Raw genomic sequence first — 9,164 nt, forward strand, 5'->3', positions numbered from 1 at the left:
CAGCAGTGGAAACTCCAGGTAGGCAGGTGAGGGCAGGGTTGAGTTCTGCTCTTATCAAAGCATACTGATGGTGGGATCATACTCTGAACTTGATTTCTTTCATTTGGTGTCAGTGGAATCGTGCAGAGATGATTCTGATGTTGTAAAGGCAGTGCTCATTTCCTGGGCCTTTTTGGCACTGAATTTTAAAAAAGAAGACCAAGTGGAAGGTGGACTTTCACCCCTCCTCCAAATTAAGGCAAGAGAAAGAGACCTTTTCCAGCACCACTGATATCTTCACCCTACATACTTCTCACAAACTCATAATAAAGTACTCCACCCAGGTTCACTACTTTCCTTATTATTTCCTTTCCCATTCTCTGGTCAAAAAGTCTTGGTATACATGATCATTTTCCTCACAATTGTGTTCTACCCTTGTTAGTTAATTATTCTTTGTTGATATAAATTAAGATGAAAAAATATTGCTTTTGTTTTCTTTTCCTTCTAACCTTTACTGTTGACCTTAAGACAACTAAGAAATATACCTAATAGATCTGACTTTTGTATATTTTAGAAAGTGATCTCTGTTTTCTACACTAATTACATTATTGTTAAATTTTGCTTCTGTAGAAATTTCTATGAGATTATATCTATAGCTTCCATAATTACAAAACTAGAGTCACACATACTTTTTTAAAAGCCTTTCTATATCTCTTAATGCCTGTTAGATTTTAAGTATAGTTAATTTTATCTCACTTTAAGTAATTTTCATCTATAATTTGTCTCCTTAGGACATAAAATGCTAGTATCTAGTTATGGAAGCAATATAATATTTAAAAATAACTTAATTTAAGTTAAATTTTAACATGTGTAAAAGTGATGTCACAGAGAAGTACATGGCTAATGATCATTTATACTGAAATGAGTGCTACAGGCAGTCTGGAGGAGGGAGAACCATACCAGGCTGGAGATGACATACATGGACATGAGGCAGAAGAAAATTTAAGTCGTTTGAAAGGCAATGAGATTCAGGAAGGCAAAATAACATAAACTGGGATGGTGTGAAGTAAGACTTGAAGATCTAGAATCTAAAGGTGATATTTGGAGAAAGCTGACATGTTTGGTTCACTGGGAGGATTTGAGAGGGTTTAGATGTGAGATGCAAATCTGCATGGGTTAAGGTGAAAAAGAAGCAGAATGCTAGAGATGGTTGAACTGTTGACGAATGGAGCACTGAAAGCTGAATGATGTTGATCTCTATGAAAGAACTTCTATATGAGGAGGAGGCGACTAGATTAAGTATAGCTTGGATGCTGGTGTTGAGTATTGCCTGCTGCTAAGCTTTCTTGTTTGACAAAGTTTAGAAACTGGAGACAAGACAGACTAGACGAAAGTGGCTGTTCAGACGTTATCTGTGGTTGTACACCCTACAGGCACTTTTATAAGCTCACAATGACTTGCTAATGTAAATTTTTAAAAAATGTGTTGATGGTCCTTCTCATCCTCACACTGCTTTGCTGTTCACCTGGAATCTTCTGCTCCTATCAAAAAAACCCTCATGTCATGCTGGGCATCTCTATAATCAGATTAATCTCATATTAAATTTGGATTTGGCTTGCATGTAGAGATGAAGAGATGTTCTTGTTCAAGTTTGGCAGGCACTTAGATGTTGAGGTCCCAATGTTTCAAACTCAGCTGAAAACCCTTTAGTGTGTTTTGAGTTTGGCTCTTGGCAAGGCATGATTTCCTGTTTCTAAGAAAAAAGACCCATGAGAGAGCCTTAATAGAGCTTCTTGGACATCAAAATAACATTTTGATGAATTAATTGTAAATGAATCAGAAACATATGGATTCATTCTCTTGAGACACACACATGTTTAAAAAATGAGGGGGGATTTTTGCTCTGGGCTAAATGTGTTTTAGTTTTCATCAAATACAGAATTCTTAGGGGGGTAAAGTGAGAAGAATGATTTGAAACTTCTGCTTTCTCTTTAAATAGACAAAGCATTTGCAGTCTTATTTGCTGCCACCTATAGTTGTTCCAGGAGAAATTCAGCAATGATTATGAATCACAAGTCAACTTTCTCAATTTGTATATATTCCAGACTTAATCACAGTGACTGAGATCTTCGGTAAAGCATAGGGAGGTCAGGAGAGAATAGATTTTGTTTTCATGTTATTGACAGTGTTCAGGTCAGATTGTATGATGAGTGTTTTGTCTTACAAATCACTTGTAAATCTATTCATCTTTTAATGAAGGCTCTTTGTTCTCCTAAATGTCATTTGGAATACAGAATAGCTGTCTAGAAGGTCTATTCAAAACATGAAAGGAATTCCAATGACACACAACTTCAAGTGCCTTACGATGGCTATTATCAAAAGAAAACAACAACAATGTGAAAAAATCCTTAAGATCAGAAAATAACAAATATTGAAGAAGACATGGAAAAGTTAGAACATTGTGTACTACTAGTGGGAATGTAAAATGGTGCAACAACTATGGAAAATGGTACTGTAAACCCTCACAATTTCACTTCTTGCAGATACCCAAAATAATTGAAAGGAGAGACTTGAAAAAGTGCTTATATACATATGTTCATAGTGGTATGATAGCCAAAAGTTGGGAGCCACAAAAAGTGCATTCAGACAATACGATGTTTACACATGTGAATCTGATTTAGATAGCTAAGACAATTGTACTACTAACTTCTATTGGTTTATTGAAAGGAACAGTTTATGTGTAATTGTTTGATCAATCTTACATGCCTCTGTCTGGTTATCTGAGTAACCAGTTTGAAGGTAACAATATGCAATATAACAACCATTGTTAATTTCCTACCACCTTGTTTGAAATTCTATATTCTTGTTTTTATATTGTTTTGTTTATGCATTTGTATTTCTAAATTTGTTTTTGTTCTTTTCTCTTTAAAATAAAAAAGTGCATTGATAGATGAATGGATAAATGAAACATGTTTTATACATATCACCCAATATTATTCAGTTTTTGAAGAGGAAATTCTGAAACAGGCTGTAACATGGATAAACATTGAGAAGATTATACTAAGTGAAATGAACTATCTACAAAAAAAGACAAGTGATACATGATTTCATAGTTTTGAGGCATTTACAGTAATCAAAATCATAGAGACAGGCAGCAGAATGATGGTCACAGAGGTGAGAGGAGCGAATGGGGAGTTACTGTGTAATGGGTACAGAGTTTCGGTTTCAGAATATGAAAATGTTTTAGAGATTGCATAACAAATGTATTTAACATTACTGAACTGTGTACTTAAAGTGCTTAAGATGGAACACTTTATATGATGAAATGTAACCAAAAGACAAGTGGAGCTTTGTCTGAATACTGTTGACCACAGTACTCCCAAGAATATAAGACCTGCAGTCCAGGAATTTCTGTCTTGTGCCTCTGTGGAATCTAATTTCTGGACTAGAAGAATTTAGTTTTACCTATGAGTGGATAAATACATTCACATAGGCATATGTACACACACACACACACACACACACACACACACACAACTCTTGCCTCAAACCACTTGTACCACAAGTTCTACAACATTTCCCAGCACATGGCTCTGGCTTCCAAGCCTGTGTTTCATATTCATATTACTGAGTTGCCACCTGAAAATCTTTGTGCCTACAGGAGGGATTACATTTTTGTTAGCCAAGTTGTGATCACTTTAGGATAGTCCTATTGTTTCTGCATATTATTTTGCAACTTATTAAAAGTCCTAATGGTGTCTCCTACATCTAAAGAACAAAGGAGAACAATATTCTGGTTCAGCTTCATAAATGGCATTCTTACTACAACTGAAATATTTTTCCTCATGGTTTTTCTTCCTACTACATGCCTAAAGACATTTTATTTTTACTCGAGAATAATTGTAAAACCTATGGCTTATGGACTATGTCATTAATTCATGTTACTTTCATTGAAAAAGGATTTGGAATTGCAAATAAAAGTGAAAAGGAAAAGCACTTGATCACTTGAGATTACTGTGAAAATGTAAAGTCATATTATTGCTAGAGAGTGGTCATAAATTTCAATCTGAGATCCCTAATTCTTAAAGTAAGAAGGAAAATGCACATTGTAAGACTGGGGAAATAGAATTTTCTCCATTTGGCATGAAGGCCTCTTATAATAAGTATACAAGAGATCTTAGCCTGATTTTATGTTGTCCTTGAATTTACTTAATATGAATCAGTAAAAAAGTTATTTGGTATTATAAAGTGACTGAGAGACTCTGATTTACTAAGTTTAGATACACTGGAATCGATAAACATAAGCAATATCTAACTTTTAAAAAACCATCTGAATCTTTTATTTTCATTTTATTCCTTGTCCTCTTGTAACCTTTTATTTCCATTATTATTTTCTGGAAAGAAAATACAAGTAACATGAGAGAAACCTGAGTCACGTTTGCTTATCTGATTCCTAAAAAAAAAAAGCAAACTCAATTTAACTAATACTTGTTTCTTGCTATCTAGAGTATTTTACTCAGGGATCAATTAATCAAATAGTTTTGGACATCTTATATCATCCTGATTCTCTGTTAGATCAACAGCTTTATAGATGGCAGTGTAGAAATCATCTTAAAGTCAACTGGGGTGAGTACTTAACTGTGATGAGTTAAGGGATTAGCCATGCCTTCTTTTTGCAGGAATGGTGAACGTTATATTAGTTTGTTTAATCTTTTTGCTTGAAGAGGATTAGTACATGGAAGTACCCTTTGGTATAATATTATCTTTCAATAATCTCTACCCAATAACCCCCAGCTAAAAAGTATTGAAAGTGAAAGACCACTTAAAAGTCCCTTTGAGTTCTTTAGGGCAGCAGTCCAAGAAGAATGTTTTCTGTAATTAAAAAGACAGGGGCATTAGTGAAAATGACTACTACATACACAATAGAATTTGGCAGCCTAGATTGTTTTGGTTTTATTTCCATTCATTTAAAACAAGTGTGTGTGGGAAGGAACTTGTGGGAAATGGGGATAGAGAGATATAATTTATTTTGGGTATTGTGCGTTAGTCATTTTTCATCTACAAAGTCACCACCTGAAACAAACATCAGACAGCAACAGACGTCATTCAGAAGCAATACGTTTTGTTTTAAGAGAGGCTTTTATGGATGTGATTAAGCCCTGTTAGACATTCTTTGCCACTGGGGCCGGAAGCACTCTCATTGTGTATTCTCACTTGTGAAATGCCATGCTTCAGGAAATACATGAACTTTTGAAAGTATTCTGGCTGGATCCATACATGCTTTGGGAACTGAAGAAGGGAAGTAGAATCATCTGGTCACTGGAGCCTTGCTTATGTGAAAGTGTACTCATAAATTACCCAGATAATTTCCTTAATTTGCTGCATCCTATATTTTTTGGAGTTGCCGCTCTTGGTTTTACATTCAAAAGCAATGTATTTTTCAATTAACTCTAATATTTCAAATTCTGCCCATGGTAATTTACTGGTACAATTGGTGCAATTATTATGTACGCACTTACAGTAATTCTCCACAATGTTGTTTTTGATGGTCTTAATCTAAACCAGATGGGAAGGATTATTTTTAGTGCAACCTTGGTATTTTGCTAGAAGGAAAGCACAAGTCTTTAGAAACTAGTGAGAGAACACATAGGACTTCTTTAATTAAAAAGAGAAGACTTTTTCATTTAAAGTGAACTCATTGGTTGATACCTTCGGCTGTCCTTATCTGTGAGCTCTGCTTCCATGTTTTCAACTAAATAAGGATCAAAAATATTCAGGAAAGAAAACCCATCTGTATGAACATATATAGACTTTTTTGTTGGTATTATTCCTGGACAATGGAATATAACAACTCTCTAAATAGGACCTATATCCCATTAGGTATTTGAGTAATCTAGAGATTTTAAAGTATAATTTAAAGTATACAGAAGAGTGTGCAAAGGCTCGGTGCAAATGCTATGCCATTTTGTGAAAGAGCACCCATACATTTTAGAATCTATGGAGTAGAGTGGTGTGGAGTTCCTAGAATCAATTCCCAGCAGATACTATGGGATGGCTGCACATATCCAGATAACTCATTAACTAAACAATCAGACATCATGTGAATGAACCATTAAGTGGGTAAATGATGTGCCTTATTTTCTTTTCCCCAATATGTCAATAAGTATAAAATACTCTAGACTACACTGACACACCAAATAATCAACCTGATAATTCATCTGAATTTTCAAGTTAAAAGTATCTCAGACCTATTTTGAGAAATAGCACATGGTAAATGTGCCATTTTAAAAACAAACGAGTTAGTAATGAGTAGTCATTTCATTGGAGCAGAAAAATCTGCGGTGATTTGAAGGTATGTTTGAAGCCTGACTCCTCTAATTTCAATGTGATTCAACTTCCAGATATTATGTTTTGATACTTTAGAACCGGTTCCATCAAGAGTTTGTTTAATTAAATGTAAAATACAAAAAATGTTCGCTTTGATGTGCCACTGTTGAGTTTGACAAAGACTGCATGTAACAAAAATCCAAAACCTAAGACAACAGCAAAAGTAGTAAAAAAAAAAATTAGTGGATGTGGATCCCAAACTCAAAACAAGCTACTTTGCCTGTTTTGCTAAGTTGAATGCTTTCTTAAAGTTTTGTAGTGATTCAAAGAAAAGCTCAAATAGAATAAATTCACATGGATGATCTAAATTTTGTCAGAAAGTTATGTCAAAAGGGTAGTCTCTGATATACTCAAGATATAAAATTGATGTATAACTTTGGGGAAATTCAAGATATTCAATGTTCCTGGTGTTCCTGAAGGCTGTTTTTTTCCAAGCTTCATGAATTAATTTACTTAATCTTTGAGTTTTAAGAGTTACAGGCTTTCTGAATGGAAATGACTTGCAATCTGTGATTGCAAGTCAACATATAAAAAGTGTTGGGAATGTTCATATTTTGAGAATTGTTGAGGGATCTCTTTAAGAGTGAACTTTGATTTTCAACCATTTGTTTCTTCTTATCATTTATTTTGAAAGAATTTTATATAGCTGAACTAAAAGTATATCTCATCTCATTTAAAAAATTTCAACTTTAGTAAACTGGACACAACATACAGCATACAATATTCTTCATCATTTTAAGTGCCTGGAGTTCAGTAGTGTTAAATATATTCACATTGTTGTGTAATCTATCTCCAGAATGCTTTTTCAACTTGCAAAACTGAAACTCTATGCCCATAAAACAATGATTCACATTCTCTCTCTCCCTCCAGCCGCTGGAAATCACCATTTCACTTTCTGTTTCAATAAATTTGGCTATTCTTGGTAACACACATAAAAGGAATCATCCAGTATGTGTCCTTTTGTGATTGGTTTATGTCACTTTGCATACATAATATCTTCAATGTTCACCCTATGTTGTAGCATGTAGCACAATTTCTTTCTTTTCTAAGCCTAAATAATATTGCATAGTACATGCATACTTCATTTGCTTATCTATTTATTTTTCATGGAACACTTAGGTTGTTTTCACCTTTTAGTTATTGTGAATTATGGTGCTGTGAACAATGGCATGTAAATATCTCTTGGAGACATCTTACTTCTGATAGAAATTTTATTCACTATAAACTAGAGAAGAGATAACTTCTGAGACAATCCCTCTAAAACATACACTTAATTTTTGTGATAAATTCTGAGTCTCATTCATAGGTGGAACATTCCTTTAAATGATCAGTGTTATAACTGTTATTGTTTAATGAACAATTCTTATACAGCTCACATAAACTATATTGACCTTGCCTTCCTAAATTTAACTCTTGAAAAAGAAAAGTTTTTGATGAAATCAAATGTGATCCATTTAGGCATCTGATTGTTAAAGTTAACTCAAACCTGGTACTGTACTTGACTGTACTTTGGGAGTTATGACACCCTGGAGCTCTCTAAGTAGATCAGGTATCGATTTCCAATGAAGTAAAACACCTGCCCTTCTTGAGGCTTGCAAATCTATTCTTTTTCTTATCATTTCACTGATTCAGTGATGAGTCTCTGACACTCTAGGGAGCTGTTACTCTTTCAGGCAGTATTCTAGGTGCACACCAGATAGCCATAAGCAAAACAAATAAGGGCCTAGCCTACATAATATACACCTTACATACAAATATGTACTGTGTATTGGTACTTACAATAGACAAGTAAGTAATTCTCTCGTCCTAAACGGTTTTTTTAGCTATGAATATATCTTACCAAGGAAGCAAAGCCAGGCAATATGACAGCTTGCACTTTATTTGAAAGTACAAAATGAAATTCCTGGATAATTCTGACAAGAGTAGCATGTTCTGAATTTTTGGCGAAGAGGAGAATTTGGAGTCTAATGAGTAAGAGTAGAATCGTGGGGGCTTTTGTCTATAAGAGGGATGGTGGGAGAAAAAGAGGCTTGCTCTCTCTGCCACTCCCCCCTTTTACTCTAGTTGCTTTACTATCTTTTGCGGCATAATCGTTTGCCCTCTGCCATGTGCAACTCTGCCTCAGAGCCAGCCAAATATAGACTTAAACCTCAGCAAACTGTGAGCTAAATAGACCTTTCCTTCCTTAATTTCGAGCATTAAATATTTTGTCTCTGCAATAAAAAAGAAATCAACACAGAGGGGTAACATTGTAAATGGAGAGAAGAGTAGACATTCAAGATATATTTTGGGGAAAGCTTTCACAGAATCTATTGTCACCCCACTCTGCCCCTGTTACCACCTAAACACGCACAATTACACCACATACCATAAATATTTATTGATTAGAATACTTTCAAATCGCAAGAAACACAGCTGAAATCTTACTGACCTCAGTAACTATGGTTACTAGTGAATTTGACTATACCTAAATGAATTTTTTTTTGGTCATTTGTGTATATCTTTTGATTTTAAATTACTCTCTTGTCAGATAGCTTGTACAGTTTTGGGTTGTTTTTGTTCTTTTTCCTTATCAACTCACAAGAATACTAATATTAAAGATATTTATCACCTTAAGTAATACCTAATAAGAATGATTTATTTTTCACAGTTTTATTCATCTTTAATTTTAGTAATATTTTTAGCATTCCAATATTTAAATTTTTATATAGGGTCAAAATATCATTTTGAATTGCAAACAGTTATTTTAGAAGTAATAACCATATATAAATAGAAGATTAAATATATTCATATATTTT

The sequence above is a fragment of the Chinchilla lanigera genome, unplaced genomic scaffold (assembly GCF_000276665.1).
Source record: "Chinchilla lanigera isolate Chin_1 unplaced genomic scaffold, ChiLan1.0 scaffold00002, whole genome shotgun sequence".
Classification (NCBI taxonomy): domain Eukaryota; kingdom Metazoa; phylum Chordata; class Mammalia; order Rodentia; family Chinchillidae; genus Chinchilla; species Chinchilla lanigera.